Source organism: Polypterus senegalus, chromosome 9, assembly GCF_016835505.1.
Source record: "Polypterus senegalus isolate Bchr_013 chromosome 9, ASM1683550v1, whole genome shotgun sequence".
Classification (NCBI taxonomy): domain Eukaryota; kingdom Metazoa; phylum Chordata; class Cladistia; order Polypteriformes; family Polypteridae; genus Polypterus; species Polypterus senegalus.
In genome coordinates, this window is record NC_053162.1 from 183215466 (window position 1) to 183235358 (window position 19893).

The following is a 19893-nucleotide window of genomic DNA, read 5'->3' on the forward strand; positions in this document are numbered from 1 at the left end:
TAAACAGGGGAAAACAAAAGCTTTGTGGCCTAAAAACTGATAGAAAGACATAATTAGAGGTTGAGAGGAAAAAGAAGTGAAGAACCAAAAGTAACTACATGAAAAGTTTTTTCAAGACTTTTTTGAGATTTTTGGTATCCACAGATCAAAAAAAGCCAGTGAATTTCTAGCTGCCCTTTAACCATTCATTCGATTAAGCACGGGTCACAACCTCAAGGACCGAGCCTTTAGAAATGTGGGGATGGCTAGATTTCAAAATGATGGCGATTGAGGGGTCAAAAGTGGCATCCAAAATTTGGCAAAACAAAACTCTAAATTTAAACCAAAAGGAACAGAATCTACAGCCCTCAAAAACCCCAATACAAGTTTTAATCGTTGGAAGGAACTGCTGGTCCAAATGAAAACACTTTTTGTAAACTGGTCGACCCATTTATTTTGAAATAGTCCAAGCAAATACAAGCAACATCAGTGGCACCAGACAAACAAAAGACAGGCCCCTACAGGAGGAAACTTTTCACAGCTTGTCCCGTCGGAAGGCACCCCATCCTGCTGCATTCTTTTATCAGTGATGCCTCCTTTCGGAACTGTGGGATGTGTGTTCCCGGAAGAAAGCGCATCAATTGTGCAGCGTCCCCCTTGACCGGGGTGGAAGTACATACCTAGAAGAGGCCAGGATGACCCACTACATACACTGTGACAATTCTCCCTAAGAATCTGCAAAAAACCAAATCTGACAAGATCAAAGCATGACACCTAAAGCATATAATTAAGTACAGTGGAACCTCACGAACTTCTCGGACCACATACAAATCGGGTTACGACCAAAAAAGTTCGCCACACACTTGGGTGACGAACAACCCAAATTTTCCCTTTCCCGGTTTCAGCGCCATGATTTCTGCGGTGTTCGGTCTCCCTGTGCATTCCTGTCAGCAAGCGAGTGGGGCAAGAGAAACGGAGAGAATGGCGAAGAGAGAGACAGAGAGAGAAGAGAGAGAGAGAGAGAGAGAGAGAGACAGAGAGAGACAGACAGAGAGAAGAGACAGAGAAGAGGCGAGAAGGCAGTTAAAGAATGTAACAGGCATGTTTTTAAAGAGACTGCTTGAGCATTGTTTAATCTGCTGTATTTAATGAAGACTTTTTTTTTTGGGTTTTGAACCTCCACTTCACTTCTGTTTTTGTGATCATTTATTTATTGAAGGACTCTGAAGCACTGCACTTAAATTTAATTTGGACTTTGTTTCTGATTGTTGTTTGTTGATTTAATAAACACCCCCTTTTGCACCATCCGATTGCTCCATTTGTTGCCCCATTGTCTGCTCCCGTAACATTCCGCGGTAAGCGGTTTAAGGCTCCGGAAGAAAGATGGGACTACAGCGAACCCTTTGCATCGTCACAGATTTACCTCAAAACTGCAATCTCCTTCCACCCAGTTTCTCCTCACTTCCTTCATGCCAGAACTCGACTCATGAAAAGTTAGTTTCTTGGTTGTTTTGATTAGCTTTGTTAATTAAATTTTTTCCTGTGCTAAAACTCATTACAAAAAGTGTTTACAGCGAAAAAGTTTAAAGCTATGGTGTAACTCTTGTAATGTTAGTTTCTTTTCAAAGTTTTTCTCAACGTTATTCAATGTTTCTACATTTAGTTCACTACTATAGAAAATACCTGCACTTGGCGGAGGTGTGTGTTAAAGTAGAAAAAGAAAAGAAACATTTTAAAAATAAGTAACTATGATTGTCAATGTAATTGTTTTGTCACTGTTAGGGGAGTGTTGTGTCATATATATATATATATATATAGACACACACACACACATATAAACATATATACATATATATATATATACTTATACATATCTCATATACACAATATATATATATATCGCTACTAATATATATATATATATATATATATATATATATATATATATATATACACATACATATATAACATACATTGTCGAAGTCCTTTGTCAGGTTGAATTAGACCTCTAATGGCAGAATATTAAAAATCCTTGTGGAACTTTTCCTACATATTGCGTTGGGCTATATAGCTTTGTTTACAATATATATATATATATATATATATATATATTGTATTTTCGGGCCCCATTGAATAAAACTGGTATGCTGGGTTTTTATTGTACAGCACTTTGGTCAGCCTTGGGCGTTTTTTTTTAAGTGCTTTATAAATAAATAAAAATAAATAAAGTGGTGTCAGATTTTTTAATCCAGAGTGGTACACTTGGATCCATCTTGTGTGCAATATGAACACTCCGGGAGCACCTGTTAGGTTGACCAGGTGAGAGTTCTTGTTTTGTTTTTTCTGTTTTGGGCAAAGCAACAAAGTGGGTTTATTCTAAGATATGAATCTGATTCTTGAGAATTTCATCGTCTTTAGCATTCTCAGTGTACCATGAAAATCCAGTTCTGAAAAGGTACTGGCATGCTAGGAATATACTAGAAATATGCCAATATATAAGCATCAATGATAAATCCATAAATACAAAATGACAGTTCAACTCGAGGGCTTTGATGACGTGGTTTTAAGGAAATTAAACAGATCTTTCCCAACTGCTGAGCAAAAAAGCGATAATTTCCTGAAAGTGATTCCAAATAACATGCCATGTTTTTTGTTTTCTTTTTTCTCTCATTTACTTGAAGGAAGGTGAGTTTAAACCAGTTGTGACCAACCCTTACTTTTTCTTTCCTGGGTAAAATGTGTTTCACGTTGTTTGCTGTTGTACAGCACTGGTCACTATTGGTTTTATATTATATCACATTTTTCTGTTCTGCATGAAAACAAAAGATTTTTTTTTCGTGCATCACTTCAGTCTACATGTATAGTAGCTATTAAATTGTATAATTTTCGGGTCAGTAGTCTTTTGATATATTTGTGCTTTACTATTTCACAGAAGATGAGGGCGATGTAAACAACCTTCCATAAAACATGCCTTCCAGAAATTGCTGCTGGGGCAGAAGATAAACCAGGAGATAAAGCGAGAAATAAAAAACAGTGCTATGTGATCTGTCATCATACTGGCAGATAACCTTTCTAAACGTGGAGAAAACAAAGAAAGGCTTTGTGGCCTAAAGGAAACTGAAGCCAAAGTGAAAGACATAATTAGAGGTTGAGAGGACAAGCAAGTGAAGAACCAAAAGTAACACATGAAAAGTTTTGTTCAAGACATTTTGAGAGTTTTGGTATCCACAGATCAGAAAAGCCAGTGAATTTCTAGCTGCCCTTTAATCCATTCATGTCGATTAAGCACAGGTCACAACCTCAAGGACCCCAGCCTTTAGAAATGTGGGGATGGCTAGATTTCAAAATGATGGCGATTGAGGGTCTAAAGTGGCATCAAAATTTGGCAAAACAAAACTCTAAATTTAAACCAAAGGAACAGAATCTACAGCCCTCAAAAACCCCAATACAAGTTTTAATCGTTGGAAGGAACTGCTGGTCCAATGAGAAAACACTGTTGTGCCAAACTAGTCGACCCCATATATTTGGAAATAGTCCAAGCAAATACAAGCACTCAGTGGCACCAGACAAACAAAAGACAGGGTCCTACCCGCGAAACTTTTTCACAGCTTGTCACGTCGGGAAGGCACCCCATCCTGCGCTGCATTCTTTTATCAAGTGATGCCTCCTTTCGGGAACTGTGGGATGTGTGTTTGCGAGTAAACGGATCAATTGTGCCAGCGTCCCTCTTGACCGGGGTGGAAGTACATACCTAAGAAGAGGCCGAGGGATGACCACTACATACACTATGTGACAATTCTACTAAAGAATCTGCATAAAACCAAATCATGACAAGATCAAAGCGATGACACCTAAAGCATATAATTAAGTACAGTGGAACCTCACGAACTTCTCGGACCACATACAAATCAGGTTACGACCAAAAGTTACCACACACTTGGGTGACGAACAAGCCAATTTCCTTCCGGTTCAGTACGCCCGATGATTTCTGCGCGTGTTCGGTCTCTCCCTGTGAATTCCCTGTGCAGCAAGCGAGTGAGCAAGAGAGAGAGAGAGAGACGAGAGAATGAGCGAGAAGAGAGAGACAGAGAGAGAGAGAGAGAGAGAGAGAGACAGAGAGAGAGAGACAGAAGAGAGACAGAGAGAGAGACAGAGAGAGAGGCGAGAAGGCAGTTAAAGAATGTAACAGGCATGTTTTTAAAGAGACTGCTTGAGCATTGTTTTAATCTCGCTGTATTTAATGAAGACTTTTTCTTTTTGGTTTGAACCTCCACTTCACTTCTGTTTTATGTGATCATTTATTTATTGAAGGACTCTGAAAGCACTGCACTTTATTTAATTTGGACTTTGTTTCTGATTGTTGTTTTGTTGATTTTAATAAAGCACTTACCACTTTTGCACCATCCGATTGCTCCATTGTGTTGCCTCATTGTCGTTCTCATCGGTAACATTACCGGCGGTGACGGGTTTAAGGGCTCCGGAAGAAAGATGGGAGCATGCAGCGAACCTGCATCACAGACTTTACCTCAAAACTGCAATCTCCTCTCCACCAGTTCCTCCTCACTTCCTTCATGCCAGAACTCGACTCATGCAAAGTTAGTTTTCTTGGTTGTTTATGATTAGCTTTTGTATAAATTAAGGATTTTTCCTGTGCTTAAAACTCATTACAAAAAATGTTTACAGCGACCAGTTCGTGAGCTATAGTGTGAACTCTTGTAATGTTAGTTTTTCTCTGTTCAAGGTTTTCTCAGCTTATTCAATGTTTCTACATTTAGTTCACTACTAGCAAAATACCCCGCCCATGGCGGAGAAGTAGTGTGTTAAAAATTGAAAAGAAAAGGAAACATTTTAAAAAAAACGTAACATGATTGTCAATGTACTTGTTTTGTCACTATTATGAGTGTTGCTGTCAAAATATATATATATATATAGACACACACACACACATATAAACATATATACATATATATATATATACTGTATACATATCTACATATACACATATATATATATATACTGTATACATATCTACATATATATATATATATATATATATATATACACACACATACATATATAAAATACATTGTCAGAAAGTCCTTTGTCAGGTTGAATTGCGACCTCTAATGGCAGAATATTAAAAATCACTTGTGGAACTTTTCCACATATTTCGGGTGAGATTCAGGCTTCGCGTCTTTGTTTTCGTCCTTGGATAAATCAAAGCAACAGGAATTAAATACTTTTCAGGTTCAGATTGTTTCTTGAAATTAATCTTTACCTTGATATTGGAAAGGAGGTTTAAACAAAGCTTAACACCGTGGAGTTAATGAGCACCTCCGTGACCAGACATCTGATTGTGTCTATGGTCTTGGTTTATCTCACCCATTTTCTTACACCAGCCCCGTAGTACTGAGACCAGCTTCATTTTATGGTCCTGAGGGCAGTTTTTTTTACAATATAAAGTTCAAAGGGAAATGGATAAGACCAGGCGATGACTCCTCTTAAAGTAACACTTCAGATAAGGTGGGCCAATCAATACGCGAAATGTTAACCCATCAGTAGCTGGTCAGGTCAGTCCTTCTGTTTTATTACTGGAGCAGAGTTACCTCCTGAATGCACAAGTGAGCACAACTTGCCAAACAAGTTCTTCCGAGATGCATGCATCAGCAGTCAGTTCCTCGCATCCACGGGAGGTTCCACCCCAGCTAGGAGCCTTTGAGGTGGATATTACTCCATCGAAGACAAAAGGAACGTCTGTTACAAGCTACTCAATATCCCAACAAGAATATTCCTCAGACGGCTTTGGGTTTCCCTGTAGGTCACAGCCGGTCCATCGCACTGTAAATTCACAGCATATTAATGTTAATTTCTCAATGAGCGATTCTAGTCTGATTTTAAGAAAAAGGAAATACTGTTGTGGAACTGCAAGAACTCAGAAAACAAATAGAGGAAGACCTTAGATGAAACGATGTAGACTACTAGCACTCAGGCTAGAAGACATTGAAGGAAAGAAGGCTATAGCCAGCAGTTGTCCAACAGCGGCGCCCGAAGCTGAACAGGACTTAGAAGAAGCACAAATGATTTCTTCATTTGCTATGAAAATGAGCAAGGATTGTGACCCTACTGTTCCCTGATCCCAAAGCACCTCTCAAATCTGTCAGCACCACTAAATTTGTAATGTGAATCAGAGCCCTCACCATGTCCATCCATTAGACCTGAGTGGCTAGAAATAGATGGACAGTGCCAGGGTCCCTACTGCAACCAATTTCCCAAGACCACCCGGATTTTAGTTTTCCATAATTAATACACAATCCAACATGTAACAAACAATATGCAGAGTGGAAACGCCATGAGCACCAACTGCCCACAGAATCACCCCTTCCTGTCAGAAACCTTGTCAAATACAAAATACCAATATGATGGACTCTTATTGCTTCATCATGTGGGATTCTAAGTCGGAAACTGCCATGCTTTGAGAGTGGCAAGAGAGATTTTGCTCTCTTCAAAATGGGACTAGATAGTCTTTAAATTTGCATCCCATTTAACTGAACTGTACAAATACCAAAGTGCTTGGATGTTTGAAATTTCCTAGTGCACACTAAATTCCAAAGTGTATATGCATTGCCCAAATCCATATTCAATTTCCCATAACGCTGCAAAGAAATATATCAACCAAGAAAGCTAGCAGGTGTAGGAACAAATTTGAATGCTTCACCTATAAAATTTGGGATGCTGAAGCATTTGAGGACTTTGCCCTTTCAGGGACATTCATTGATTGGTATGCGAGCTTTGGAAGGGAGAAGGTGGTTACGAATTTAGGTGTGGATCACAGTGGATCGGTTTGAGCAAGTTGCCCCTTAGTCATCAGGATGGGTTGTGGAATACTTGCTCAAGGGAAAATTACAGTCAATGCAGACTGTACCTACACATGCAGGACCTTCAGTCTGGCTACAAACCAAGTCCGTGCTAAATGCATTTTACAAGCTGCTGCCTGTTCGGGAGACATTGAAGCATGGCAGAAAGGAGAATACACTCTCAGTCCGGAGAACAGAGCCTCCAACACAATTTGTTATAATGCTGAGCCAGTTTTCATTTTTTAACGGAATCTCACTCCTCTCCTTCACTTAAAATGTCAATGAAAAGCTCAAACCTTATTGCCCATTCCTGCTAACAACACTATCTGAATGCCTGCACGAACTTAAGAAATTAAGTGCTGAACAGGTTGCAACTGGATAAGAGATGACGGCTTGTTGGAAATGTGTCCATACACTATGATGGGAAGTTCGGATCATTTCCACTCGGACCTTTGAGTCTCATTCAGCAAAATGAATGAATCATTTTTTGAGTATTTGGTTCAATTCTCTTTCCCGACTCAGACTGCATAGGTTACATGGGTCTGTCATGTGATGAACGAACGACTCGAACCTGAAGACTCGAGATGAACTAATCAATTCTGTTTCCAGCTCAGACTGCATACTAGGTTAAGCTTATGGGGCTGTCACGTGATGAACGTGCGACTCGAACCAAAGACTCGAGATGAACTAATCAATTCTGTTCCGGCTCAGACTAGTGATGGGAAGTTCAGATCATTTACCGACTCGGACCTTTGAGTCTCTTTCAGCAAAATGAACAATCATTTTTCGAGTCATTTCGTTCAATTCTTCCAGCTCAGACTGCATAGGTTAAGCTTATGGGGCTGTCACGTGATGAACGAATGACTCGAACCCAAGACTCGAGAGATGAACTAATCAATTCTGTTTCCGCTCAGACTGCATACCAGGTTGCTTATGGGCTGTCACGTGATGAACAACGACTCGAAAACCCGAAAACTCGAAACAGGTGAGTCAATTCCAATACAGAAACTATAGGAAGTTGCTAAATGCGTTCGCGCCGACTGAACGAATCACTCCAGACGACTCTGCTCTTCCCGAGTCACATTAAAGATTCGTTCAAATGAACGTAATCATTCAAGAACGACCCATCACTACCGTGACACACCCCTGAATCGGGTACGTTGAAGAAGCATGCAACACATGCCTAAGCTCCACCTCAATTCTGCATGATACTGTTATGCAGAGAAGAGGTCAGAGTGTACTCATGACTGTAGTCAAGCCTGATGACATAGACATTGACGAACAGACGCCACATCAAGTGCTACTTAAAGTCGTGAAGATTCTAGTAGCTATGCTGGGCGTTCAGTTCAGACCTTTGCTGTCCTAGATGATGGATCAGAAAGGACCATTATCATGACTGCGGCAGTCAGCACACTAAAGCTACCCCAAACCCCAGAGGTAATGACTCTTAGAACAGTCTGACAGGATATTGTCCGGAGTCCTGGTAATGCAGTGAACTTTGAAGTCTCTTCGTTGAATGAACCCAACAAGAAATATACCATTCAACAGGCCTTCTCTGCAAACAGTCTGTGCTTGTCAGAATACTCATACCCTATTAATGAGTTAAAGAAGCGCTATCCTGCATCTCCGCAATGTACCATTACCCCAGATAGACCGGCCTATCCTTTGCTTCCTGATAGGCTCAGATTTTCCCCAACTGGTGATGCCGATTCAACCAGTAAATTTTGGCCCACCGAATGCACCTGTTGCAGTCCACACTGCTTTGGGATGGACACTACAAGGGCCTGCAGGGCTAATCCAAGGACAGGGACAAGATGAAAGATGTATACTGATGAATGTCTCATCCCCTCAACTGAACTAATAAAAATGTAGAGTGGCTTTGCAGACCGACATTTTACCCAATCTGAACCTTCAGCAGGTGACCCAGTCCAAGCAAGACCAACAAGCCCTGGACTTGCTTTGAAACAAGACTGTGAGAGTTGAGGTCCATGGGTCAAAAGATATGCCACCCCATTATTGAGATGTTCCAGAAGTCCATGCTTCCTTGCTTCTCCAGAAGCTATGCTTCCCCACCTTAGACGTGTAGAAAGGTGTCTTATGAAAGATCAGTATTTGCTGACTTATATACACTGCACATACAGAAGCTTGTGGATGCAGGCCATGTCAGAATTTTGACTGAAAAAGAAATAAAGTCACATGAAGAGGCTTGGTATATACACATCTATGGTGCAGCATAATGGTAAATACAGGCTTGTGTTCAACTGTTCTATCAGAGGGACAGACTTGCCTTAAATGATCATCTGTTTGCAGGTCCAACTTTGGGACCCCATTACTGGGTGTTCTTCTTCAATTTTAGCAGCATATAGTTACCATATCTGGTGACATCAAGGCAATGTTTCATCAGATACGTTTGCTACCTTCTCACAGGTCATTACTGAGGTTTATATGGAGGAATATGGACCGTGATAAGTTACCAAGTGTTTATGAATGGCAAGTCTTACCTTCGGCACAACCTGTATCCCTTGTTGTGCAACATATGCATTGAGAAAGCATGCTCAGGACAATCAGGAAGGTGTGGAATTGTGTCAATAAAGCTTTTCATGTGGATAACTGTCTGTACAGCTTACCGGTATAGAAATGCCAAGCAGCTAGTAGATAAATTGTGTCAACATCTTTCTGAAGGTGGCTTTGAAATTAGGCAGTGGGCCAGCAATTTCACATCAGTCATTCAACATCTCCCAGGTGAGGCCAGATCAGAGAATTTGTCTGTGGCTTTTCACAGCATGGCGAAGAGCCACTAGAGCCAACACTAGGTCTCCGCTGGAACTGTGCCATGGATAGTCTTGATACAGATGTTGCCCCAATTTGCATTGAGCCAATTAAGCGGAACATTTATAAGGTACTTGCCAGCCAGTATGACCCACTGGGGTTTCTCACTCCCTTTACAGCACGAGCCAAGGTTCTGGTATAAGACCTTGGAAGACTGAAAGTGGTTGGGATGATCACATTACCCCTGACACCCTTGTGCAATGATGGCTTACCTGGGTAGAGGAGCTAGGCAGTATAAAGCATGACGCTGTAATCTTGCCACCATGTGCGATCAATCTCCAGCCAGAGAGACTTGCATGTATTCTGTGATGCCTCCGAGCGATTATATGGGTCTGTTGCTTATCTAGTACTGAAGATGAAAAGGGGGAATACATGTTAGCTTGTGATGGCTAGGTCCAGGGTAGCCCCCAAACGGCAAATCTCAATGCCTCGCTAGAGCTTTGTGCTGCTTTAACTGGTGCTCAGTTAGCGATCTACTTTCCACAGAGCTGAGCTTGCCTATAGGGCAGGTACTCTTGTGGAGTGATTCCACTACAGTATTGACCTGGCTGAAATCCGAATCCTGTCAGTATAAAGTGTTTGTAGGCACCAGAGTAGCGTAAATACAGAATTTAACTAATTTAGACAACTGGAATTACATAGCAACCAAAGATAATCCAGCTGATGACATTACCCGGGAAAGACCCAAGGGGCTTAGTGAGTTAAACAGATGGAGGAATGGATCCTTTCTCAAACAGCCTATATGAATGGCAGTGTTCTTTGATTACTGCTTCCACCTGAGGACTCCACTCAAATGAAGAATGCTACCTTTGTGGAAGTCTTGTAATGGAGCACACCAGATTTCCAGATCCCAGTCTTTTCCAGTCTTGGAATGATTTGTTAAGGCTACCATCCAGGATTTTCAGGGGTGGCTGATGGGAATTCAAGTGCTTATTCCTCAGCAGAAACCTGGAGGGAGGGAAGTTGAACTCCTAGAAGTGCTCAACAGAGGTTTCCCTGAAGAAGTCAGAATCTTCAATCAGGAGTGGAAATACCTCTAAGCAGTCGTTGAGGAATTATCACCAAAATTTTGACCATACAGTGGGTCTCATTGAGTGGGGGCCCACTAAGAAATAGAGGGTTTAATAGGAAGGCGCCACCCCATTGTACTGGACCCATGTCACCCAAAACAAACTTCTATTCAGAACTATGATAAAAACTTCTGCACCCAGGCCCAGGCGTGGGGGCGGTAAGAAGAAAATATTAGATATTGGGTGCGCCAGGCTATCGGGCACATCAGAAACCAATGTAGGGAATGCCAGCTTGGCATGCCACCACTGGGGCTCCAAAGATGGATCTACCCCCAAATACGACACGGTTTTAAGCCACCCTTTTTTGGTCCACGGGGGTTGATTGCTTTGGCCCTTTTATGGTGAAAGGGCCCGGAGGACGAAAAATGTTGGGGAATTGTTTTCCCAAATGTATGACTACTCGTTGTGTTCTTTTTAGATTTAATTGAAAATTTAGATACTGATGCATTTCTCTTGGTTTTCCGTCGGTTTTGTGTCAAAAGAGGCCAGCCTGCTGAACTTCTATCTGACAGAGGTACAAACTTTTTAGGAGGGAAGCGGGGTTAAAGGAAGCTATTACTGCATGACACCATCCTTGCAGGACAACTCCTAAGCAACAAGTGAAAATTTTAGTTCAACCCACCAAGTAGTCCAATTTTGAGGGGGCCTGGAACGGGGAAAACAGGTCAGTGAAGGTGCCTTTTCAAGTAGTTCTTGGAACCAATGGTGACGAGGCCGTATTAGTACTGTTCTTATGAAATTTTCATCATCATTCCATTTCCCGATCGTCTTCATCACACAGCTGGACCTCGGGAACTGCATTAGGGGGTTCCAGTCCTACCCTCTTGGGACTGAACGGTCTCGTTGAGAGATTGTCCTCCAGATTGTCAACTGTTTTATGTGGGTCCCAAGGGGTCAGTTTTTGGGTCCATTCTTTTCACTATTTATATTTTAAACTCTTGGGCACATTGCCAAACACGGATTATCTTTTCATTGTTATGAAACAACAACAGCTGTACATTAAACTGCCCCAAACCCTTCCAGGGGCCCACATTACCCTTTACATGCCTGGAGGAGATAATTTTTGGGATGAACAGCAATTTTCTACAGCTGAATAAAATAAACTGGGGGACTCCTTGTTGGCCCCCCCCACCAGATTGTTCTTTTCCAATCTCCAGTCACTTTTGACAGCCAGGTCATTACTCTTTTTTCCCTGCAGTCACTAATCTGGGGGTTCGTTTGATCCACAGTTACCTTCAGTGACCACATAAAACGTTTTAGGCCGTTTTACCATCTACGAAAATTTCCAAACCGCCTATTAACCATCCAGATGGGAAACTTGCCCATCCTTTACTCCTCAAGGCTGGACAAACTGCAAGGGACTTTGCAGGAATTCATACCAAGGACATACAAAAGCTTCAATATATCCAAAATAGTGCTGAAAAAGAATCCTACTAAGAGTAAGGAAATTCAACATATTACCCCATCAAACACTTCATTGGCTCCCTGTTTCCTTCCGGATTGAGTAAAAAATTCTTCTACTGACCCACAGATGTATCTACTGCCCGGCACCTTCTTACCTTCAGGATTTGATTCACTTACAAACTTCCAATTGGGTCCTCAGATCATCTGGCAGCATGCAGCCAGCTCCTTTCTTTCAGGTACTATGGGGTCGAGCTTTTCTCTGCTGCCCCACAGCTCTGGGAAACAGCTCCCTGTTGAACTGAGAAATACACAAAACCTGGACATTTTTAAAAAAAATTTAAGACTTTTTATTTGGGTTTAAAAGCTGAGATTGTTGATTTAAACTAGTCTTTTAAACTTTTAAATTTTGTGGTTTGTTTGTTGTAGCACTTTGAGATCTTTTCAATGAAAAATCTCCAATAATCTATTATTATTTTTATTAAGTTAGGTATTTGAACCCAAACCCCGGTATGTATCCTCCCGATGTGGCAGATTCTGACCCGATAACTCTGAATCTTTGCTCATGGAGGCGGATGCTTCACCCACAGGTAAATTACCTCGATGATTTGTTGGAGACGATGGTGTCACAGTCAGATTTTAACTGATCACTTTTGGGGTAATTTTGTCAATACCTGGTCTCCATCCTCAGAAATGGCAGACTGACTGTGATGAGGTTGGAGAGGTAGTCGATATTGATGAACTCCAAGAGCATCATGGCCAAGCAGTAAAAAATTAAAACCTAGGGGCCGATGGTCACATCGACGGTGAAGATTCAGGTGAAAGGATCGAGGTATGTCCAACCAACTTCAAATTAGTCAGCTTCCAGCTGTGAAGACTGTGATGGATATAGACCAGATGGGTGATGAGGACTTCTTCTTGAAGGTACAAATTTGTGCTAACAAATTTGGAAGTGCTATGTCAGAAAGTCCTTCTCAGGTTGAATTTCACCTCTAATGGCAGAATATTAAAATCACTTGTAGAACTTTTCCTACATATTTCCAGGTGAAAGTTCAGGCTCGTACATCTTTCATCCCTTTGTTTGCTTGCTGTACGTTGTGAGAATAGTTTGTTCTTTTTATCTTATCACTTGAGCATTAATGCTGTGCTTCCTGCGGAAAAATTACAGCAACAGGAATAAAAGTACTTTCAGAGTTCAGATTGTGTTGAAATTAATCTTTACCTCGATATTGGAAAGGGAGTTTACAAACAAAGTTGTACCACCGTGGAGTTAATAGCGCATCTCCGTGACTAGACATCTGATCGTGTCTACAGTCATTTGGATGTTATCACACCCGCATTTCTTACACCAGCCTGTCGTATCGAGACCAGCTCTCATTTTTATGGTCCTCGAGCCGGATTTTCTTTTACAGGGATAAAGTTCAAAGGTAAATGGATAAGGAGCTCATTTTTATACATATATACAGTGGTGTGAAAACTATTTGCCCCTTCCTGATTTCTTATTCTTTTGCATGTTTGTCACACAAAATGTTTCTGATCATCAAACACATTTAACCATTAGTCAAATATAACACAAGTAAACACAAAATGCAGTTTTTAAATGATGGTTTTATTATTTAGGAGAGAAAAAATCCAAACCACATGGCCCGTGTGAAAAAGTAATTGCCCCCTTGTTCAAAAATCACCTAACTGTGGTGTATCACACCTGAGTTCAATTTCCAGTATCACAGAGGCCTGATTACTGCCACACCTGTTTCAATCAAGAAATCACTCAATAGGAGCTGCCTGACACAGAGAAGTGAGACCAAAAGCACCTCAAAAGCTAGACATCATGCCAAGATCCAAAGAAATTCAGGAACAAAATGAGAACGAAGAATTGAGATCTATCTGTCTGGTAAGGTTATAAAGCCATTTTTAAAGCTTTGGGACTCCAGTGAACCACAGTGAAGCCGTATCACAAATGGCAAAACATGGAACAGTGGTGAACCTTCCAGGAGTGGCGGCCACCAAAATGACCCCCAAAGAGAGACGACTCATCCGAGAGGTCACAAAGACCCCAGGACAACTCTAAAGAACTGCAGGCCTCACTTGCCTCAATTAAGGTCAGTGTTCACGACTCCACCATAAAGAAAGAGACTGGCAAAACGTCATGGCAGATTTCCAAACGCGAAACCACTGTTAAGCAAAAAGAACATTAGGGCTCGTCTCAATTTGCTAAGAAACATCTCAATGATTGTCCAAGACTTTGGGAAAAATACCTTGTGGACTGAGGACAAAAGTTGAACTTTTGGAAGGCAAATGTCCTCGTTACATCTGCGAAAGGAACACAGCATTTCAGAAAGAGAACATCATACCAACAGTAAAATATGTGTGGTAGTGATGGTCTGGGGTTGTTCTGACTGCTTCAGGACCTGGAAGGCTTGCTGTGATAGATGGAACCATGAATTCTACTGTCTCAAAAATCCTGAAGGAGAATGTCCGCCATCTGTTCAACTCAAGCTGAAGCGATCTTGGTGCTGCAACAGGACAATGACCCAAAACACACCAGCAATCCACCTCTGAATGGCTGAAGAAAAACAAAATGAGACTTGAGTGGCCTAGTCAAAGCCCTGCCCTGAACCCAATTGAGATGCTAGGATGCCCTTTAAAAAGGCCCCTGCAAAAAACCCTCAAAAATAAAATACAAAACCAAAAAAGGGGGGCCAAAAATTTCCCCAGGGGAAAAAGACTCATTAAAGTTATAAAACGTTTGATTGCAGTTACTGCTAAGGGTGGAACCAGTTATTAGGTTCGGGGGCAATTTTTTTCAAAAGGGCCATGTAGGTTGGATTTTCCTTTAAAAACCCAACAAACAAGGGGTTTTTTTTAGAAAAAAATTTTTAAAAAAAAAAAAAACCAGGAAGGGGCTATTTTTTCACACCACATACATAGAGATAAATATAAAAACAAACAACATACATACATACATACATACATACATACAAAATATATACAACATACAAAACAATATATATAATAAAAGCAAATTCCAAAAAAAGTTGGGACATAAACAAATTGTGAATAAAAACAATGAATGATGTGGAGATGGCAAATATCAATATTTTTTTGAAATAAAACGTACCCCAAGATAAAACGTTAACCGGTAAATGTATCTTTTTAAAAGGAAAATTTTTATTCAAATTGTCAAAAAATCCCAAAAAGTTGGGACAAGTTGCAATAAGAGGCGGGAAAAAAGTAAATTTGAGCATAACAAAGAGCTGGGAAAACCAAAAACACAATTGGTCAATGATTGGGGATAAAGAGCTTCTCAGAGGGCAGTGTTTTCAGGCCAAAATGGGTGAGGATCAACAATTCCCCCCCAAAGTTGCGCGAAAAATAGTGGGCAATATGAAAGGTGTTACCCCGCAAAAATTAAAGACTTTGCATCTATCATCAACTTATAACTTCCAAAATTCAGGAATGGGCAATCCCTATCAAACGTGAAAAAATTCTGGGGCCCTGATTCCCCCTTTAACGACACTGCACCCCAAAAAATGCTATAAAGAAATCACGAATGGGCTCAGGAATTTTCCAGAAACCCTTGTCAGTGAACACAAAGGCCCCCCGCCCCCTGCCAGTGAAACTTAAGGCAAAAAAGAAGCCATTTCTAAGAAGTCCCCTCGGGTTTCCGGGGAGGGATTTTAAAAAGGGGGGGCAAAATGAAGCTGTTTGGGTGGCCCACACATTTAAAAATTCTTTTTTTCTGGAAACGGGGCCCCTTAGTCATTTTTAGGAAAAGGGGAAGGGAAACCCCCAAACCAAGTTTTTATCAAATTTTAGTTCCCAACCCTTTTTATCCGGGTTGGGGGTTTTTCCCTTTTCTTTTTCATTTCGGGGAGCATCAACAAAACAACCGGGTTTATACATCTTAAGGTTCGTATTGGGTTCTGTCTTCATGGGCTTCTGTCGAAGGACCATAATGAAAAATTTTTCGGGCAAACAACATAGACCGCTCCTTTCCAAAGACCAATTCCCATTTTCAACAAAATATCATCAATAAAAGGATCGGTAAAAGAAGGACCCGGTCAGATCCATTTGAGAATTTTCCTATAAAAAATTGGCGCAAAAAAAGGAAGCGACAAAAAGGTAAGGCTGATTAGACAGAATGGAGATTACCATTCTAAACTTAAGAAAAGGTTCCCTCGGTCCCCGGGCGCCAGTTGAGTGTTGTAAGAAGAAGGGGAGATGCCACACAGTGGTGAAATGGCCTTGCCCAACTTTTGGGTTTGTTGACACCAAAATTCTGAATCAAATATTTTTCCCTTAAAATTATACATTTTCTCAGTTTAAACTTTTGTTCCTGATTTATGTTCTATTCTGAATAAAATATTAGAAGTTGGCACCTCCACATCATTCATTCAGTTTTTATTCACAATTTGTATAGTGTCCCAACTTTTTTGGAATCCGGTTTGTATATATACAAATCTACATACATATATATACACATATCCACATATATATATATACACATACATACATACACATATATCTACATCTACATATATATATATATTGTATATAAAAATCCGCACTTTGCAGCAATAAGAAAGGTTCAATTTTTACTAAGAAAAAAAAACCTTTAAACTGAAAGGGGAAAAAATACCAATAACTATCTGTTAAGGATCTCTTTGTATACCCGTTGTCACTTCAGCAGTCCGGTTGTAATAACCCAAACTGTGCACTGAGATTACTTTTGAGAATGCAACGCCCAGTTTTGTCCAGGAGGAAAGCAATCTTGCCTGAAATCAATGGCAACCTTTTGAGGGTCTGTCCCAGAGACTATTACTGTCATCATGAAGCAGAGCCTTACTGGAAATTGGAGCCATTAGAATTGAAATGGGAGATCAGAGGGTATAACGGGGGTCGAGAATACATTGAGTGTGGAGAAACTCTAGAGAGGCGGTGTATTAATTTGTGGATTTTTCTGGAGTTTTGGTGGAGGTGGGTTGCTTCCGCAAGACCCGTTAGCTGTGGAGCTCAGCTCGAGATATTCTTTTCCTACATTGTCAATTGGTCGTTTTGAACAGGTTTGATGCATGGAAGTGATCACCGACGCGCTCAGTCAGTTCACGTGAGCTGCTCTCTTGTGTGATGTTGCAATGTCCGCGGCTTTATTTAATGTTAGCTAAGACCCTGCACTTAAAAGTTTCTCGCTACAGCAATTTTAACTCCGTTACAAAGTGATCCAAAATCTTGTTTATACCTCGTGTCTTCTCATTAAACTTGTATCCTGAATAAAGTATTCGACAAGGCCCATGACAAAGCGGCAGCGGGAGGCGTGTCTATAAACTTAATTTAAACTTCACGGTTTACACCGTGCTTTGTTTCACGAGTAGCTGACTTATGAATAAGCTTCTTCACGCCTTTGGGAGCTCCTCCTTGTTTCTACGCATACTGCGTTCACAGTCAGTTCACATGATTACATGGAGCGGGGATGATGTGACCGGACCTTGAGCTGAAGTCCATTACAGTATATGGAGAAAAATAGGTTCCAGTTATGACCATTATGCATAGAATTTTGAAATGAAACCTGCCCAACTTTAGTAAGTAAGCTGTAAGAATGAGCCTGCCAAATTTCAGCCTTCTACCTACGGGAAGTTGGAGATTAGTGCGTTGGAAAGTTCAATATGGCGGCCAACAGTGGCGTCATACCATCCGAAATAAGTGCTATTGGTTTCCCGTTAGGGGCATGGGAAGTTGGAGAATTAGTGATGAGTGAGTGAGGGCTTTGCCTTTTATTAGTATAGACTAGCAAAATACCTGCGCTTCATAGCGGTGAAGTACTGCCTTAAAATTTTTATTAAGAAGAAAATTAAACCTTTTTAAACTGAGGGATAATATACCAATATATTTGTTAAGGATCTCTTTGTATACCACATTGTGAGTTGGCCTCCGGTTGTAATCTGACCAAGCTGTCGCTGAGCTTACTCTTGAGCATGTAACGCAGTCGCCAGTGAACAGTAATGTTGTCTGAAATCTCACAGCTTGGATTGCTGCTGTCATAATCGGTTTGAGTTTCATGGTTTGTTTCAATTACGAAGTATTTGTAGGACTTGTGTTGAAGAGACATTGGAATCTGTCAAGCGTGTAAGCATACAGCGGTTTCATCGACAACTTCACATCCAGCTTTTGAGAGTTTAAACAGTCATAAACATCAAGTGTCCATCTTCAAATCGTCACCTGTGAATCTAAGATGTTTAAGAGGCATTGGCGGTTGTCGAAAGGTGTAAAAATTTTGGCCATTTCGGTAAACTTGAAAGCTACAACCGAACAATTCAGCGGCACATCAACTCACATGCAGATCCATAGGTGAAGGGCTTAAGCATTTCACTCTTCTAGTGCTCCTGTGTAGTCTAATTATCTCCCTGTACGTCATCAGTCCACACCTTGAACCTGTCCAGTCATTCAATACATAAGACACAATGGATATCAAGAGTGAGCCTGATATGGCCGTGCAATATGTAACAAAGAGAATGGAAAAGGCAGGTGCCATCTCTGGGCATGGAAACCACTCGTAAGTGATAGTTCTTTGATCGATGGTGATCACCTCGATAAAACATGTTAATGGGGAATGCGTTGGAATGATAAAGGAAATGGGTACCTGAACAATGTAAAGTAAGTCTAAAATACCTACACAAAAATTTATAATCGTAATAAATGAACAATAAAACAGCGGAGAAGCCGTGGATTAAATTAAAAGTCTGTAGTTATCAGCAGGGAGACGTTAATCCCGTGGCGAAGCAAGGAAGGGAATGTAGAGACTGGGCGATGGGCGGCCCTAATAGGCAGGCAGCCACACGGAGGCGTTGGGATGGAGGACCAAGCGCCGCCTCACACGGTGACTGAGCTGCAGGCTATGGACGTATATAGGTACGTAAGTAGGATTCAGTTAGCGTTGGGAACCTGCGTACCAAATTTTTTGAAGATGGGCCCATAAGTAACAAAGACTGTTGAAAAGTTCAATATGGCGGCCAACAGTGGCATGCTCACCGAAATAGAATGACTTCGGTTTTGGTTAGGGCAGGGAAACCACCTACCAAATTTCGTGAAGATGGGGCCACAAATAAGAAAGTTCAACATGCCAGACTTTGTGAACTGTTATGACCGTTACGTGTAGAATTTCAAATGAAACCTGCTTAACTGTTGTAAGTAAACTCTATGAATGAGCCTGCCAAATTTCAGCCTTCTACCTCACACGGGAAGTTGGAGAATTAGTGACGTTGAAAGTTCAATATGGCGCCAACAGTGGCGTCATACCATCAATAATGGTACATTGGTTTCGGTTAGTGCAGGGAAGCCGCCTACCAAATTTCGTGAAGATGGAGCCATAAATAAGAAAGTTCAATATGGCGGACGTTGTTGACTGTTATCGACCGTTATGACCGTTACGTGTAGAATTTCGAAATGAAACCTGCTTAACTTTTGTAAGTAAGCTGTAAGGAATAAGCCTACCTAATTTCTAGCCTTCTACCTACACGGGAAGTTGGAGAATTAGTGATGAGTGAGTGAGTGAGTGAGGGCTTTGCCTTTTATTAGTATAGATTACACTGTGCATTCTATGTTATAATTAACTATTTTTGTGCTTAAAAATCTTTAAAAAATATATATTTGCATACAGTTTGTATGGTCTGGAATGGATTAATTGTATTTACAATCTTATGGGAATACTTTGGGTCGCGACAATCGGGGTTTACCCAATTTGGGGCAATTTGGGGCGTTTA